Source organism: Protopterus annectens, chromosome 12.part0, assembly GCF_019279795.1.
Source record: "Protopterus annectens isolate FY-2018-M chromosome 12.part0, PAN1.0, whole genome shotgun sequence".
NCBI classification, from domain to species: domain Eukaryota; kingdom Metazoa; phylum Chordata; order Ceratodontiformes; family Protopteridae; genus Protopterus; species Protopterus annectens.
In genome coordinates, this window is record NC_056746.1 from 1,540,991,841 (window position 1) to 1,541,008,661 (window position 16,821).

General features: G+C 39.2%; 1 protein-coding gene across 3 annotated transcripts in view; it reads right to left on the reverse strand.

Annotated features, from left to right (window-relative positions):
* LOC122817286 (voltage-dependent T-type calcium channel subunit alpha-1G-like) overlaps positions 1 to 16,821 on the reverse strand; it is a 1,023,270-nt gene that overhangs the window by 195,017 nt on the left and 811,432 nt on the right. The gene's annotated exons all lie outside the window — the stretch shown is intronic.

Here is a 16,821-nt window from a genome sequence, read left to right on the forward strand (position 1 = left end):
ACTTTCATGTTAGAAGATCAGAAGGCTGTGGATTCTCTTCCTATCCCAGGTGACTGGATTACAATTTTTTATTACTGACAATACATGTACCACTAGAGGGATACTTTCTTCAGATGAGACATCAAACTAAGGTCCCATCAGCCTGAATTGGTGGTAGCTCAGCTGGATGTAAAAGATCACACAGCAATTCTCAAAATGAGTAGGGGTCCTTTATTTATAATGCATATCTCTCAATTCTCCAGATTTTTGTAGAATGTCCAGATTTTTGGCTAGTTCCTCATAAAATCTGTGGTTTTCTAGCAAATCACTGGGATGATTTGAGGACTGAAGTCACTAAATAATGCCATACATTTAAGTTTCAGACTTTAAATCCTTCAGAAAATGTATGTTAAAACAAACTCTGTCACTCTAGCAACTTTCTACATTTATACGAGCAATACTTAAAATATGTCCCTATTTTTGAGCCTTTCTCTCCCCCGTTTTATTGGGCTTTATTCAGATTTCTTGCACTAAGAGGTTGATCGGTATGATTTATATACACAAATTTACATATTCATATATTCACATACACCCTTTTACTTAAAACACAAATAACTTTTATCATTCTTACTTCATCCAGAAACAGAAAATAAAACTTATATAAGTAAAATAATTCAAAATACTATCACTTTTCACACATCTTAGTTCCATTTGACACCTGCTCTTCCTACCATAACTACAACCTAAGTTTTCTTAAAATATCTTTTTAAATTAAAATCTCATTTGTTGTTGCATTACAAATTACCCATATTATCCAAAACCTATCCTTTTTTTCAAATTACTGTAAAAACTAATAAGCGTTAATATCTATACTGTATCACATTCATATCCAGATCTTCTACTTCCTTTATACCCTTAAACAAAACAAAATTCTGGCTGAAGGTAATTCCAGTTAAAAAAATGTTTAGTAAATAAAACAACCAATAAGAAGCAAGCTTTCACACATGTAAGTGCTTCTTCAGGCTTAAACAATAACAAAAACAAATTGAAATGCTACATATAATCAACTTTACAAATCAAATGTCACGGAAAAAAAAAAAAACAATGAGTTCAGCTCTAAATTTGTCTCTGCTTCAGAATTAGTTTTAAAGCTACAGCTTACAGACCTGGGTATTTATAAGCCTTGAATCTAGAAACCATATTTTATACATGTATATATATATATATATATATATATATATATATATATATATATATATATATATATATATATATATATATATATATATATATATATATATATATATATATATATATATATATATATATGGTTCTAGTTTACATAACCGACAGCTGCTTTCACCGACAATTGCGGCGCCAGAAGATCGACAATCCGGAAGACCGATGCTATGGATCAAAACACCGATGCGAGGATAGTGACTTGGTAAAAGGCTGTGTAAGTATGCAGTGGTGACGGACGTTAGGGTGAGTAAGCTAAGTGTGGATATTGATGGTCTGTGGGGATAGGGGTGGGTTTAGTGATTTAGGGTCAGTCTTGTGGGTTAGGTAAGTGTGCGGTAGTGATAGTGTTTGGGTTAGGGGCGGGTTAAGTGAGTTAGGGTTAGATGTCGTATTAGGTAAGTGTGCAGTACTAGTATTTTTTGGGTTAGGGGTGGGTTAAGTGAGTTAGGGTTAGAGCAGGTTAGCTGAGTGTCGATAGTGACGGACCTTAGGGTAAGGGTTTGGGTTAGGGTTGTAGATAGTTGTGTATGTGAGGTTTAGTGTGGGTTTGTGAGGATTTTGGTGTGCTTGTATTGTGTGTGTGGTTTTTGGACAGGGGATGTGTTTTGTTAGTTGATTGTTGTTATTGTGGTGTGTAAAGCGTATGAGGTTTCGTGTTTGTGGACCGTCGGTTATTTGTTTGTCGGGCATGTGAGGTTTTGTGTTTATGGTTTGTCGATTATGTGGTGTCGATGTTTGTGTTGTCGGTGTTTTGCAGTGTCGGTTATGTAAACTAGATCCATATATATATATATATATATATATATATATATATATATATATATATACTAAGAAATGAACTTCGTGACAATAAGAGCATTCAAAAAATAGTACATCACACCAAAACCTCTTGTAGAACTTCAGTGCTTTCGTCTTATTTATTATCAAGACTTCTTCAGAAAGACATGTTTCATAAGTATGAGCAACCATTTTCACTTCCTTTAAATACATTAGTTCTAGCAGGCCATTTAAATTAACAACAGTTCCTTTCCAATAGTAAAGTGTGAATAAGCAGGGTGCTGTGTGCATTTTCATTAACATTACAATCACAGTTACATAAGGTAAATTGGTCAGACAGTAATAGCCTTGTGGTGCCGTGTGCATCCTAAAAGGAATCGTGTGCAAAAAGGGATTGTGTGCAAAAGCAAAGAAAAAAAAATGGGGGAACCAGGAAGGATGAGAGTCATGCTGTGATGATTCTAATATAAACACATAACTTTTGAGTCTTTGCCTCCAAAGGTAAGTAAAGAAGGGAACGGAGGAAGGTGGAGGAGTCAGGTAGAGAGTCCTACTATGCTTTGGTATCAGTTTGTGTGTAGAGAAATGTGTGGGTATGCCACCTGATGGGGGAGTGGGAGGAATGCGGTGTGGACTTGAGGGGGGGCTGTTAGGGGGCCACCCATGACAAGGAGTGTGGAGCATATGAATAACAGAGTGTCCCAGAAGACTGTCAGTGCGAATGGTACCACCCGTGGGCTGGTTCAGATAGTAGCACCCCTTGAATGGCTGTGTGAAAAGTGAGACCGGGGGGGGGGGTAGTTGGTGGGGTCAGCAGGGGCTAGCCTGGTGACTGGGAACATGTGTGTAGGGGTATGGGGGAGTCAAAAGTCAGAGAGAGAGAGAGGAAACAAATTATATTCACTTGCACAGTTGTAAATCCATAAACACATTAAATCCACTTGCACAATTCTTCAAACCCTCTTGCACAGTTCTTCAAACCCTATCACATTTCAATCTCTATACCATTTAAGTGCACATTTAATGTTCAATGTCTCGTTGAGACCTGGATAGACATATACCGATATAGAAATTCCCACAGTGTTCACAGAAAGCACAGGAGACTACATTTTTTTGTGTTTTGTAGCAACACAAAAAATGTAGTCTACTGTGGTTTCTGCGAACACTGTGGGAATTTCTATATCGGCAAAATGAACAGCAAGCTAAGTAGCCATATTAAAGAACACATTGCAGCAATTCACAAACAGAACAGTTTGAATGCCTTAGCTAAACACAGTGCTATTTGCCCAAACTTCACAGGATTCAAATTCACAGCACTGGAAAAAATAATAGAATTTGTAGGGGACATGGACACATTCCTGCAAGTCCGGGAATTAAAATGGCAGATAGAACTGAGAGCTGATGTCTATCCAGGTCTCAATGAGACACTGAACATTAAATGTGCACTTAAATGGTATAGAGATTGAAATGTGATAGGGTTTGAAGAATTGTGCAAGAGGGTTTGAAGAATTGTGCAAGTGGATTTAATGTGTTTATGGATTTACAACTGTGGAAGTGAATATAATGTGTTTCCTCTCTCTCTCTCTCTCTGACGTTCGACTCCCCCATACCCCCTACACACATGTTCCCAGTCACCAGGCTAGCCCCTGCTGACCCCACCAACTACCCCCCCCCCCCGGTCTCACTTTTCACACAGCCATTCAAGAGGTGCTACTATCTGAACCAGCCCATGGGTGGTACCATTCACACTGACAGTCTTCTGGAACACTCTGTTATTCATATGCTCCACATTCCTTGTCATGGGTGGCCCCCTAACAGCCCCCCCCCTCAAGTCCGCACTGCATTCCTCCCACTCCCCCATCGGGTGGCATACCCACACATTTCTCTACACACACACTGATACCAAAGCATAGTAGGACTCTACCTGACTCCTCCACCTTCCTCCGTTCCCTTCTTTACTTACCTTTGGAGGCAAAGACTCATAAGTTACATGTTTATATTAGAATCATCACAGCATGACTCTCATCCTTCCTGGTTCCCCCATTTTTTTTTCTTTGCTTTTACACACAATCCCTTTTTGCACACAGTCCCTTTTTTGCACACAATCCCTTTTAGTATGCACACGGCACCACAAGGCTATTACTGTCTGACCAATTTACCTTATGTAACTGTGATTGTAATGTTAATGAAAATGCACACAGCACCCTGCTTGTTCACACTTTACTATTGGAAAGGAACTGTTGTTAATTTAAATGGCCTGCTAGAACTAATGTATTTAAAGGAAGTGAAAATGGTTGCTCATACTTATGAAACATGTCTTTCTGAAGAAGTCTTGATAATAAATAAGACGAAAGCGCTTAAGTTCTACAGGAGTTGTTGGTGTGATTTACTATTTTTTGAATGCTGTTATTGTCACGAAGTTCATTTCTTAGTTAAAATTTCTTCTCTTCTTTCAATTTTTTGTTGAGTGCAGTTAATTGTATATCTATATCTATCTATCTATATATATATATATATATATATATATATATATATATATATATATATATATATATATATATATATATATATACGGTTCCCATTCAGAAGCCTGAAACATCATAAGCCTGAAAATCAAAATCCTGAAACCAAAAGCCTGAAAATTCAGAATCCTGAAAACTCAAAATCCTGAAAGCCCAAAATCCTGAAAGCCCAAAATCCTGAAACTCAAAATCCTGAAAACACAAAATAGACATACTGATGTCATTGTGGCTTTGCTATTGTTAGCCCTGTGGTGTTAGGTCATGCGTTGGGGTCAGGTAAGTGTGCGGTTGGTTTTATGTTAGGGTTAGGGGCGGTTTAAGTGAGTTAGGGTTAGGGTGCAGGTTAGGCATGTATGCAATAGTGACAGATATTGGGGTTAGAGGCGGTTTAAGTGAGTTAGGGTTAGGGCGCGGCTCAGGTGAGTGTGCGATAGTGACGGACCTTAGGGTTAGGGTTAGGGTCAGGGTCAGTTGGTAGATATTAGTGTCTTTATAGTGACATATTAGCATTATTTGTGTTTTCAGGATTTTGAGTTTCAGGATTTTTGGCTTTCAGGATTTTGAGTTTTCAGGATTCTGAATTTTCAGGCTTTGGTTTCAGGATTTTGATTTTCAGGCTTATGATGTTTCAGGCTTCTGAATGGGAACCATATATACATATATATATATATATATATATATATATATATATATATACATATATAATATATATATATATATATATATATATATATATATATATATATATATATATATTATATACACACATATATATATATATATATATATATATATATATATATATATATATATATATATATATATATTACATTAAGAAGGTTTGAGGTCTGCACTCTTGTGGGAGGAGAAATTAGACTCTGCTCTTCTGAGCTGGGAATTTCTGGTTAAAGGCTTATTGTGTCTGCATATTTGAACTGCTTCTTTCTGAAATTTGTGCACCTTGTTTGCTGTAGCCCAGAAGTTAGTAGTTTATTGGCCATTTTGGGCTAATTTCTCTCTCTTTCATTTCCCTGCTATAAAATCCACATTTAATTTGTGCTTGTATTCAGCTCAGCAAGTGTCTGTCAGGTGTCCTGCAGAGTTCTATAGCAGCAGAGAGACAAAAGAGAGACTTTGAGAGTGATTATCATTTTCTGCATTTTCTTGCTGTCTTTAACTAAGTCCTCCTAAAATGCTGATTTTTTAGCATTTCTGTGATTTAAAAAAGCTTATTTCTGCTACATATTGTACTTATTTGTTGCCTGCACTTGAACTAAGTTGTTTTTGTGTTTAAATAATCTATTTAACTGTTGTAGGCTACACACTAAAGTGCAATAACCATTTCTGTGCATTTAAAGTGTTTTTTTATTGTATCTGATTTATTTTCTGAAAAGAAAAAAAAAAAAAGCAAAACAAAAAATATATATATACTTGTTTCCCTCCTTTCTGAACTAGTATAGTCCACTTTTCAGGTTATTTCTGAATTCAGGGCTGTGTTACAAGTTTCTGTGTTGCCCATACCTTACTTGGATAGAAGGAAGTTTCTCTGTTCACATGTGAGAGAGGGGAGCTTTAAACAGCTTATCTGTCCCTGGAGGAGTGGCTTCAGTCCAGAAGTTAGTAGTTTATTGGTCATTTTGGGCTAATTTCTATCGCTTTCATTTTCCTGCTATAAAAAAACGCATTTGCGCGGTTTTGCGCACCGGGCAACGCCGGTTAGCTAGGGATAAACTATTCCCAGCTCCACAAAGTCTACTCTTCAATTTTTCCCTTGGAACTAGACAAGCTTTCAACTTAAGCACTCAAACCATTCATTTCACAGCCCAGTACTTGCTCAAAACTCATAGCAAGCACTAATTAATCCTAGCACTTGACCCCTCTATACTGTCCAGAAGGACAAGGCTCTCTATTCGTCCCTACCAGTCAATCAGTAAAACAGCTCACTTTACCTATTCAGGCATGTCCAAAGGGCAGTTTCAAGTATACTCTCCAGTCCAACTGGTGAATCTGGGCATTTTGAGGCAATGTTACAACTGTCTCATGTACACAGACAGCCCTCTCCTCCTACCACCAAACACTAATATATGCAAGAGATGCAATTATACAGCCACACTGGAGGCAAAGCTCTCTCAACCCAAGACTGGAACTGACAGTCAAGAGGAGAAGGGAAATACTTGTAACACACTACCAGTCTCACATAGACCTACTAAACCAACACTGGCAAATAACACACATAAATACATGAACACATACTCAGAGGCTCTAAATAAAACTATGCAAAAGCAACAGAGACCTCCAAAGCAGACACCCAAGCAACCTCCACACCCCATCACAAATCATGAAACACATACTTCACATAATCAGTGTGCCATGCAAACACAGCCCTTAAGGCAAAATAACATACCCAACACACTAGTAATAGGCGACTCTATAGTCAGGCACACTGATGTCCCACTAACTAGGCTGGACAAGGAGAAGGTTACAGTTAGCTGCCTTTCAGGTGCCAGGATCTGCCACATAACACAAGTGCTCAGGTCACTCCAAAACAAGTACAAATACTACTCTATCATTGTCCGTGTTGGTGTGAATGACCTGAGATGTACCTCCTTGGACTACATGAAAAGAGACACGGAAGAGCTCTCTGATCCCGTAGCCCAGGCCGGTATGACCCTGACCCTAAGTAGCATCCTGCCTTCACCAAGAATGATGCCACAGTGTAAAGAATAAAATTATCATTTTCCAACAATTGGCTAAAGGGGATCCAGTATCTGTCCGCCTGGGATGACATGCTCGACAAGCCACGTTGCTTCACAAGAGATGGCTTGCACCTGTCACCCTTAGGCTTTCAAATACTGGCCAAGGCTTTTGCCACCCCCATAGTGCATTTTTTAGGCAAGGCTCAAAAGAAAAAAACCACCACCGTAAATAGCACAAGTAACCAAAAACTGAGGGTAATGCTACTCAACGCCAGAAGTCTAAACCTCAAAATGCATGCACTTGAGGCACTCCTCAGTATGGAGAACATCAATATCTGTGCAATAACAGAAACCTGGTTTAAGGCTCCAGACAGCATGCCAGCACAACCAGGCTATAACTCATACCATACTTTTCAGCCACAGAACCTGGACTGAAACATAAAAGGTGTGGGTGTATCCATATTCATCAAGGATACCCACACTTCCAGGTTAGTGGTGCAGCACGATGGCTCAAAGATCATCCATGTGCAACTATCAATGGACAAAACTGCAATTCAAATTGTAGCTTGCTACAGATCACCCACCATGACCCAGGACCCCCATTCTGCATTTCTTGAGACACTGGAAAATATGAAGGTCCTACCAAATGTCCTAACATTGGGTGATTTCAATTACCCAAACATTAACTGGGAGAACTACTCAAGTACTAACTCTCTTGCCCAATGCTTCCTAGAATTTATAAACTTGAACACCCTGGATCAACTGGTCAATACCCCCACCAGAGGGGACAACATATTGGACCTGGTCATCAATAACATGTGCGACCGGTGTTCCACACCGGAGGTCAACCCCTCGCTGGTTAGATAAGACCATAGACTAATCACTCTGGATACCCACATTCTGCCTTCAACCCAATAAAGGAAACCACTGTAAAAAACTTTTTCAAAGAAAACTTCAGGTTACTTAAGACCGAGGTGGAAAGGTTCACAGCCCCTATGCTAAAGGACAATGCTGTTCAAACTGCTGAATCCCTTACAAAGGCACTCTATGAGCACCTACAAGAATGCATGGATCGTGCCATCCCAAGTAAAACCAAGACTCAGTCCTACAAGAAAAGGAAACCAGTCTGGTAGACCCCTGCCATAAACAAGCTGTACAATAGAAGGAGAAAACTAGTACAGAAAAGAGTAAAATCCCAAGAAGGAAATACATCCCTGATCAGTATCAGCAAGAAACTACGATCCCTCATAAAATCTTCCAAGGCTAGCTTCAAAAGAAAAATTGCCAAGGACTCTAAATATAACCACAAAGTGTTCTTTAGCTATGTCAAGAACCTAATTGGAAATTCTCAGATCTGCTCTGAGTTAGTGCAGAATGGCAGAGAATACACTGAACCGACTGATACTGCCAACATTCTGGCAGACAGGTTTAGTGCAAACTTCACCCCCCTTTCATCCCCAAAAGGCCCATAACCGTACCAGAAGAATGTAGAGCCACAGCAATCACTGACACACAGGTTAAAACAGCCCTATCCAAAGCCAAAAACACAGCTTCAATGGGACCGGATGGTGTCTCAGGCTGTGTCTTACATGAGCTCCAAAATGAACTAACCCCTCACCTAAACACACTGTTCAAACTCAGTCTCTACAGGCTACGTACCCATAGAGTGGTGCACGGCAACAGTTATCCCATTCCACAAAGGTAAAGGCACAACGGACCCCAGGAACTATTGCCCTATAAGCCTGACTAGCTTGGTCTGCAAAGCTATGGAGCGCATCATCATGGAACTCATTAACAAAGATATTGAGAACCTCCAAACATTGGACCCTACCCAGTTTGGCTTTGTTAAGGGCAGATCATGCCTCCTAAACCTGGTGGACTTCTTTGAGACAGTTACCAAGGCTTTAGATGAGGGAAAGGAGGTCCACACAGCCTACCTAGACCCCGCAAAGGCTTTCGACACCATTCCCCATTCTGGTATTATAGACAAGCTCACCAGCCTGAAAATAAACCCCTAAGTCAGGAGATGGGTTGCCAATTGGCTCATGGATAGAACCCACATGGTGAGAGTTGCAGGCTCTAGGTCTGACTCTAAACCGGTTACAAGTTGCGTCTCCCAGGGCTCAGTCCTGGGACCCCTCTTGTTCGGTATATACTTCTCAGAGTAACAGGCAAGCACAATAGGACTATGGATGACCAACTTTGCAAATGACTGCAAACTGGATGCCATAATTGACTCTCTGGCTGATACAGACATCCTCCAGAAGGGTCTCACTGAGATGGATACCTGGTGTCAAAATCATGGCCTCAAGCTAAATGCCAAAAAGTGCATAATCATCTCCTTTTGAAAAAACAAAGTACCCATAAACTACCACATACGTGATAGTCCCCTAAATACAGAAAATATAATAAGGGATCTGGGGACCTAAGTAGATAGTAATCTCTCCTTTGATAATCATATTGCCAAGGTGGTTAGAAAATCCTTCTATGTGACCCACCTAATCACAAAAGGGTTTGCATCTAGAACAAAAGAGGTTATTGTGCCCATCTACTCATCACTCATCAGACCCACCATAGAGTAAAACGCCCCATTTGGGATGTACCTTTCAAGACACCTGCAACAGCTGGAAAGACCACAGAAGTACCTCACCAAGAAGATTACTGGCCTCAAACAGATGCCCTATGCAGCCCAGCTGAAGAAACTCCAGCTGTACTCAGTTGCATACCGCTTACTCAGAGGTTATCTCTGCCTGACATACAAGGCCATGTCCAACCCAGAATTGATGGACATGCTCCACCTAAAACAAAACAAATCCCCGAGAGCCACACGCTTTAGGGATCTAAACCTCACCACAATGATAAATAGGATGTGCTGGAGGGATAGATTCCTGTCCCAGAGACTCTCTATGCTTTGGAACAGAATTCCAATTTACATTAGGCAGAGCCTCTCACTAACACTCTTCAAGATAAACCTTGACAAGTGGATGGGAAACAGAAAATTTACCCCGAGGATCACTGCAGTGGCTCTACTGGACAGAGGCACAGGGAACTAATGGCTCTGCTGGACAGAGGCACAGGGAACTAATCTAAGGGGGTGGCAAATGCCAACACATTCTGCTAGGCTTATAGATGCCCTCGGGTAGATAGCCTAGTACTTACTTATGAAACTATAAACCTATATACATATGTCTGTAACCTGTAAATGGTTTATCTTCCACACCCCTGATTGTAAATGTTTTATCTCCCAAGCCCGTGCTTACACTTATCAAGGGTATTAGAACTTGTCAGAGATTTGGGATGCATGGCTAGGCTTAAAAAGGCTCTTGTGGTTGTTAGCCTAGTAAACACCTATTAGCCTATATATATATATATATATATATATATATATATATATATATATATATGTGTGTGTGTATATATATATATATATATATATATATATATATATATATATATATATATACATACACACACACACACACACACACACACACACACACACACACACACACGTATAAATATATATGTATATGATTTACAGATTCAGGGCTGTGTGAGAATTCATTAAAGAGCCTATGGCTTTCACTAAAAATACCCTGCTCTCATGATGTGGTATTTTGTGATTCAGCGATATAGTGGCTGATTTGAGAAAAGATCTCATTACTGGCTAATTTTTATGTCTTTTAATCACCACTACTACCTTGATGTATGTCATAGCAGTAAACTACTGCTTATGTAGGCCCTGGTATTTACACCCTGATCACTCCTCCACTCTCCCACAGGCACACAAAACTCAAACACATACACACAAACATAAACACCATGGTCCCTGTAGCTCTCTGTAGTTTTTCCCATCTCCTGTAGTAGTTGAAGCACCATTATGCCACTTGTCTAGTATCTCCTGGTGCCTGGTGTGTCCCCCCAACTCCCCAGTCATTGGAAGGGTTTACATGTCATTATAGCACAGTTGTAGTTGCCCTGGTGGTTAGTGTCTCCTTCAGCCCCCAATCAGCATAATAGTTTACATGTCATTACAGTCCATTTGTAGATTCGCTGTTGTCTAGTGCCCCATGTCCTCAATCCCTGTACTGCTGTTGGTGCCATTATGGCCCTTTACTGTTGAGTAGTCCCTCACATCTAGTGGGTCCCCACATCCCATTTCCCTTACCATGGTCACAGTAGTAGTTGAGCAAAGCCTTTTGGCTATGTTCACTACCCTGATGTGATGAGACTGGCCATGCAGATCTACATGGACAAGCAATTTTTTAAATCACTCAATATGTATAAGTATTTTTTTTGAATCACTCAATATGTATATGCCCTCTTGGCAGTGGCTCTGGGGGAGAGAGTCGATTGCTAATTAGCATATAATTAAAATTCAGCATGACCACAGAGCCAGGTATAGATGATGCTGCATGTCTTTGTGACATTTTTGGGATGTTGCTAAATAATAAAATGTTACTGTAACATGTACACAGAGGTGTGCACATTGTGGTACCTTCATGATTTCCCCCAGCCTTTCTGCCATTCTTTTATATAACACAGTTCCCGACATTGGTATGTTATTTATTGAAAGACTCCATAAAAATCTGGTCATAGCACTTATACCTTAATTTTCTCCTCCTCATAGTCTCAGTGAAATATTTAATTCAAATTTCTCATGGATTCACAACATAACACTTCTTTAAAATACTGCCATTCAGTTTTTCCTATGTTTTTCTATACTCTGCACACTTGGCTCCAATGCAATATTTTTAAAACAATATGTTTGTGTTCATTCACAATATTTCTTTCTTTTTGTTTTTTTTTTTTTGCATTACCACCATTTCCTAGACTTTGCTGCATCTGACAGAAAAATCGTGCAATTCTACATTTCAAGGTCCAGTATCAGTATAAAGATTTGGCATATGCTACATGATACAACAAACCCTAACTACCATCTTTTTCAGCAAGATATAATTCACTTTTTTAATGGAATTTTACTTTGAATCCCAAATAATACTAAACATTACCTGCATAATTTCTTTATCTTTGCTGAATAAGATCATATACACATAATATACTAATATTATCTTTCCAGCTGTGATTGAATTTGTTAAATATATCATTTTCTTGAATGATAATTTGAACATCTTCAATGACACGTTTAATTCCTCAGTGAAGTTTTGCCACTGTTTCACTGTTACCTCCCTTTAACAAAGATTTTCCCTGCCTAGAAAAATAAATCCTTTCTATTTTTACTATATCTCCTGGTCCCTTGCTCTTGTCTTTATTCAGATCTAAACCTACTTTTTTTCATAAACTTATACATACTTATTAACATCTATTTCATCCATGATCTGTTCCTTGGTATTATTATAATATAGTCTGCATGTGATAAATAGAACAGCAACACTTCCTTGTCGTTGATAGGTACCTTCTGATATCCAACATTGTCTGTGTCTTGTAACTTTATTCATAACTAAAGAAAATAAAATATTGATTACCAGATATTCTTGCCTCACTATCCATTGTTCTGAAATACGTTTGCTAAACCATTCATTATCTATAACACTCACTTATTAATTATTTTTATATACAGATGTTATAACTCTGAAAATGTTGAATTTAATTTCATATTGTTTTAAATACTCCATAAATATAAATGCTCTACATTATCAATAGACTTTTTTTATAATCCCACCATCATTTTTAATTCCTCATTTTATTAAATATTTCCACAAATCTGCGGTGGTGTGCTGCTGTAGCATTGTCGCCTCATAGCAAGATGTTGTCCCGTTTGATTCTCAGCTAGAGCATCTTCTGTGTGGAGGCATACGTGAATGGGGCGTGCCTTCGTTGAAGGTTGTGCATCAGGGCTGGTAACCCGGTATGTAAAAATCCACTACCAATCATTAGCGGACCGGAGTTCCGCTGTGGCGACCCCTAACTGGGAAAAGCCAAAAGACACAAACAATTAAATATTTCCATAATTACTTCTTTCACTAAAATTAAAAGCTCCTGACAATTCTTATATTTTATTCCATAAACTCTTGACATAATGACTTCATACATACATTTCTTAAACATTGATTGCATTATCTTCATAATTATATTAAAATCTGTATTATAGAAAGTACTAGGTCTCAAATTCTAATGTCCCTTTTATTGTCCTTCTTCCAAACACATTTTCATATTCCTTCACCTATTTCCTCTTAAAAAATCCTGCATTTAACAATTCATTCAGAATATCTACAAATACTTTTTTCAATATTTCTTTTTAACTTCATAACCAATGCCATTCATACCTGATACTGAATTCTTATTCATGTTTCTAAGTAATCTTATTCTTCCAAAATTATATTTATTTTATATTTGTAATCATTGCCCATGAATATATATATATATATATATATATATATATATATATATATATATATATATATGTATACACACACACACACATATATATATATATATGTGTGTGTATATATATATATATATATATATATATATATATATATATGTGTGTGTGTGTGTGTGTGTGTGTGTGTGTGTGTGTGTGTGTGTATATATATATATATATATATTTATATATATATATATATTTATATATATATATATATATATATATATATATATATATATATATATAAACTACTTAATTTTCTCAAAGTTTTGCCCTTTATCATATACAGTTTTAACAATAATCCTCAATAATTTTCATTATTGCATTTTGTGTACTTTTCATACTACAGTCTTTATATTTCATTGCCATTATCAAGCTAACACTATCCTTGACTATTGTAGCTAAATCTCTCTCCATCCTCAAAAATAGTATTTTTGTTTAAATAACATTTTTTTTTCCATTTTTCTGTTTCTTTTATACATTTTCTGTTCTTTCTCAAACTGGTCTCAATTGTTGAATTCTAATTCATATAACATTTTATTCTGCAATCATATATATTCATACTCTTCCCTTTTCAAACATCCAATTATAGTTGTAAATAAACTCTTCTATGTTTTTCTCAAAAACAATACAATATTCTACCCAAGAATCTTATAAAGAAACTGTCATGGTTATATGCACTTTCCATAACTGATGCATGTTTTCCTAATAATTTTCTTTGTTCAAAATGTTTCCTATGAGGCTTTTAACAAGTTGCCCTCTGTAATTACAGTTTCATTTTCAGAAATTTACCACATGCCAATGAGCATATATACTTTCCTCGAACTCAGGAGGAGTTGGCCAGCAATATGCGTCACTTCCACCATGTGGCAAACTACCCGGACGTACTGGGTGCGTTATACTGCACGCACATACATATCAAGTTACCACCCGGTGAGCATGGTAGGTGCTACATAAACCATAAGGGATTCCACTCCATCAACTGCCAGGTCGTGTGCAATGCCCAGGGCATTATCATGGATGTGTGTGCTGGCAGCCCTGGAAGCTACCATGACTCCCATATCTGGCATGCCTCATAGCTGTATCAGGTATTTGTCAGGGGGGACATCCCACAAGGCCACCTTGTGGTGGATGCTGGCTATGCACTGGAGCCATGGATGATGACCCCCATCAGAAATGCACACACACCAATGCAAGAACACCATAATGAGGCACACGCACAAACCACAATCATCATAGAGTGTGTGTTCGGGATGCTGAAATCATGGTTCCGGTGCTTGGACACATCTGGTGGAGCCTTGCAGTACTCTCTAGGCACGTGTACCCACATCTTCATAGTATGTGCCATGCTACATACTATGATCCTGCGGAAACAGCTGCAGCAGGGTCAAAATGGGGGAGGGCCTCACAGCCCACCACAATTGCTAACGTCAACACAGGCACAGAGGGATCCAGACCACGGACACACTGTGCCAGCCCCAGTAGGTAGACGGAGGCATGCCCAATATGCCTACGCCTTGGCAAAGAGGGAACATATAGCACATACTCTGACAGTGTAGGCCCCCACGGACTGACACTCCTCTCCACCTGCACACACAGTAAAATGGATGGCACACAAACACGACCACCTGTAAATTGTGATGTATAGGTGGCCCACTGTGGAATCCTACATAGGCAGCCCTCAAACATTGTACACACAACAGCCATTGGAACATGGAATGTCAACACCTGAACAGTACATGCACCTATCAGCATCTGTCTGTGCTGTGTGTATAGGTTCTCAGGTACATCGGTAGGTACACACTCGATTGTCAGAGGCAAAACACTAAATGGGGCAAACAGTGTCTCCCGTCGCCACAACATAGAGTAAGCAACTGTTGCTTACTGGAGCAGAGGCAATCACGGGAGCACATGTGTGTAAGCACTGTCCTGCACACACTCAGCATGGATTCCCTGCTGCATTAATGAGGGGCTCCACATAATGTAATCATGGATGTTGTGTCAAGGCAGGGGATGTACCCATGACAGGTATTCGTCACCCCAGCATACTGCACCCACGGTCGTATGAAGGTGTAGCACATTATCGGGTGTAGCTCATTGTGATATACATACCCAATGCCGGAGTACATCCAGTAAACATCACATGGACATACCATTAACTGGACTCATCAATATGTAAACTAACTGAGTTATCCATGTGAGTGCAGTGTGGAGTAACTGCTGTAGTCTACTCCACATACAAAATGACATAATACGTGTACAACTCCCAGATGTCCAAGTGGTATATGCAGTGACTGTCGTGCATGTTCCCTGTCCCACATCCTGCAAGGGATGTAACGTAATCCCGATGGCACGGGTAATGCATTCCGGATGCAGGTCATCAGAATATGTGTAGCACACGTTAGGGGGAATATGCGTTGCCCACTGCTGGTAAGCGATGTTTAAATACGACTATACGGATATGCATGAAACAGGGCTAAGCTTCACCGACCACTGCGCAGATCACGGTCAATGATGTACAGAACAGGTGAAACCAGCATTAGTCACCCCTGAATAAACAGCGCCTGCTCTGAAGGGTAAAACGACCACTGCCAAGAGTTGAACAGGCAATCATGTATACAATCACCCAACACTATTGCTAGCCAAGATGTACCTACGATAGGGTTGCCACATTTCAAATGACCAATGTGGGACATATGCCAGATGTCTGCAGGCCGACACATACACCCGGCCAGTACAAAAACCAGAAAGTCAGTGTTTTGTCTAGATAAAAGCTTATTCTAGTAATGGTCGTAGTTCCGTGTCCTGTAACATGTAGGTGGTTCAGATACAGAATAAGTGTTGTATGCGACTATTACATAAACTATAGGGAATATGTTTGTTCCAAAGTTGCAGGACATTTGCCATGTTCACAAATATTTTGCAGGGCACAACTGCACAAAGAGGGACTGTCCCTCGCAAAGTGGGATGGGTGGTAATCCTAACCTATGGCAGGTGTGTAATGTGACAGGTATAGACACAAACATGCGGAGTCCAGGAAACACAGTATACACCAACAAACACACAATGAAAGGTGTAGTGTGCCTGTCACCACCCCTGTCAGATATATATTAAATAGGATACCGCCAACTATGGACTGTGTCACACACCGACACGCGTAACCATGAGGCTGAAAGACAGAAAGAACACAGTACTGGAACAGTAGAACTGCGAGCAA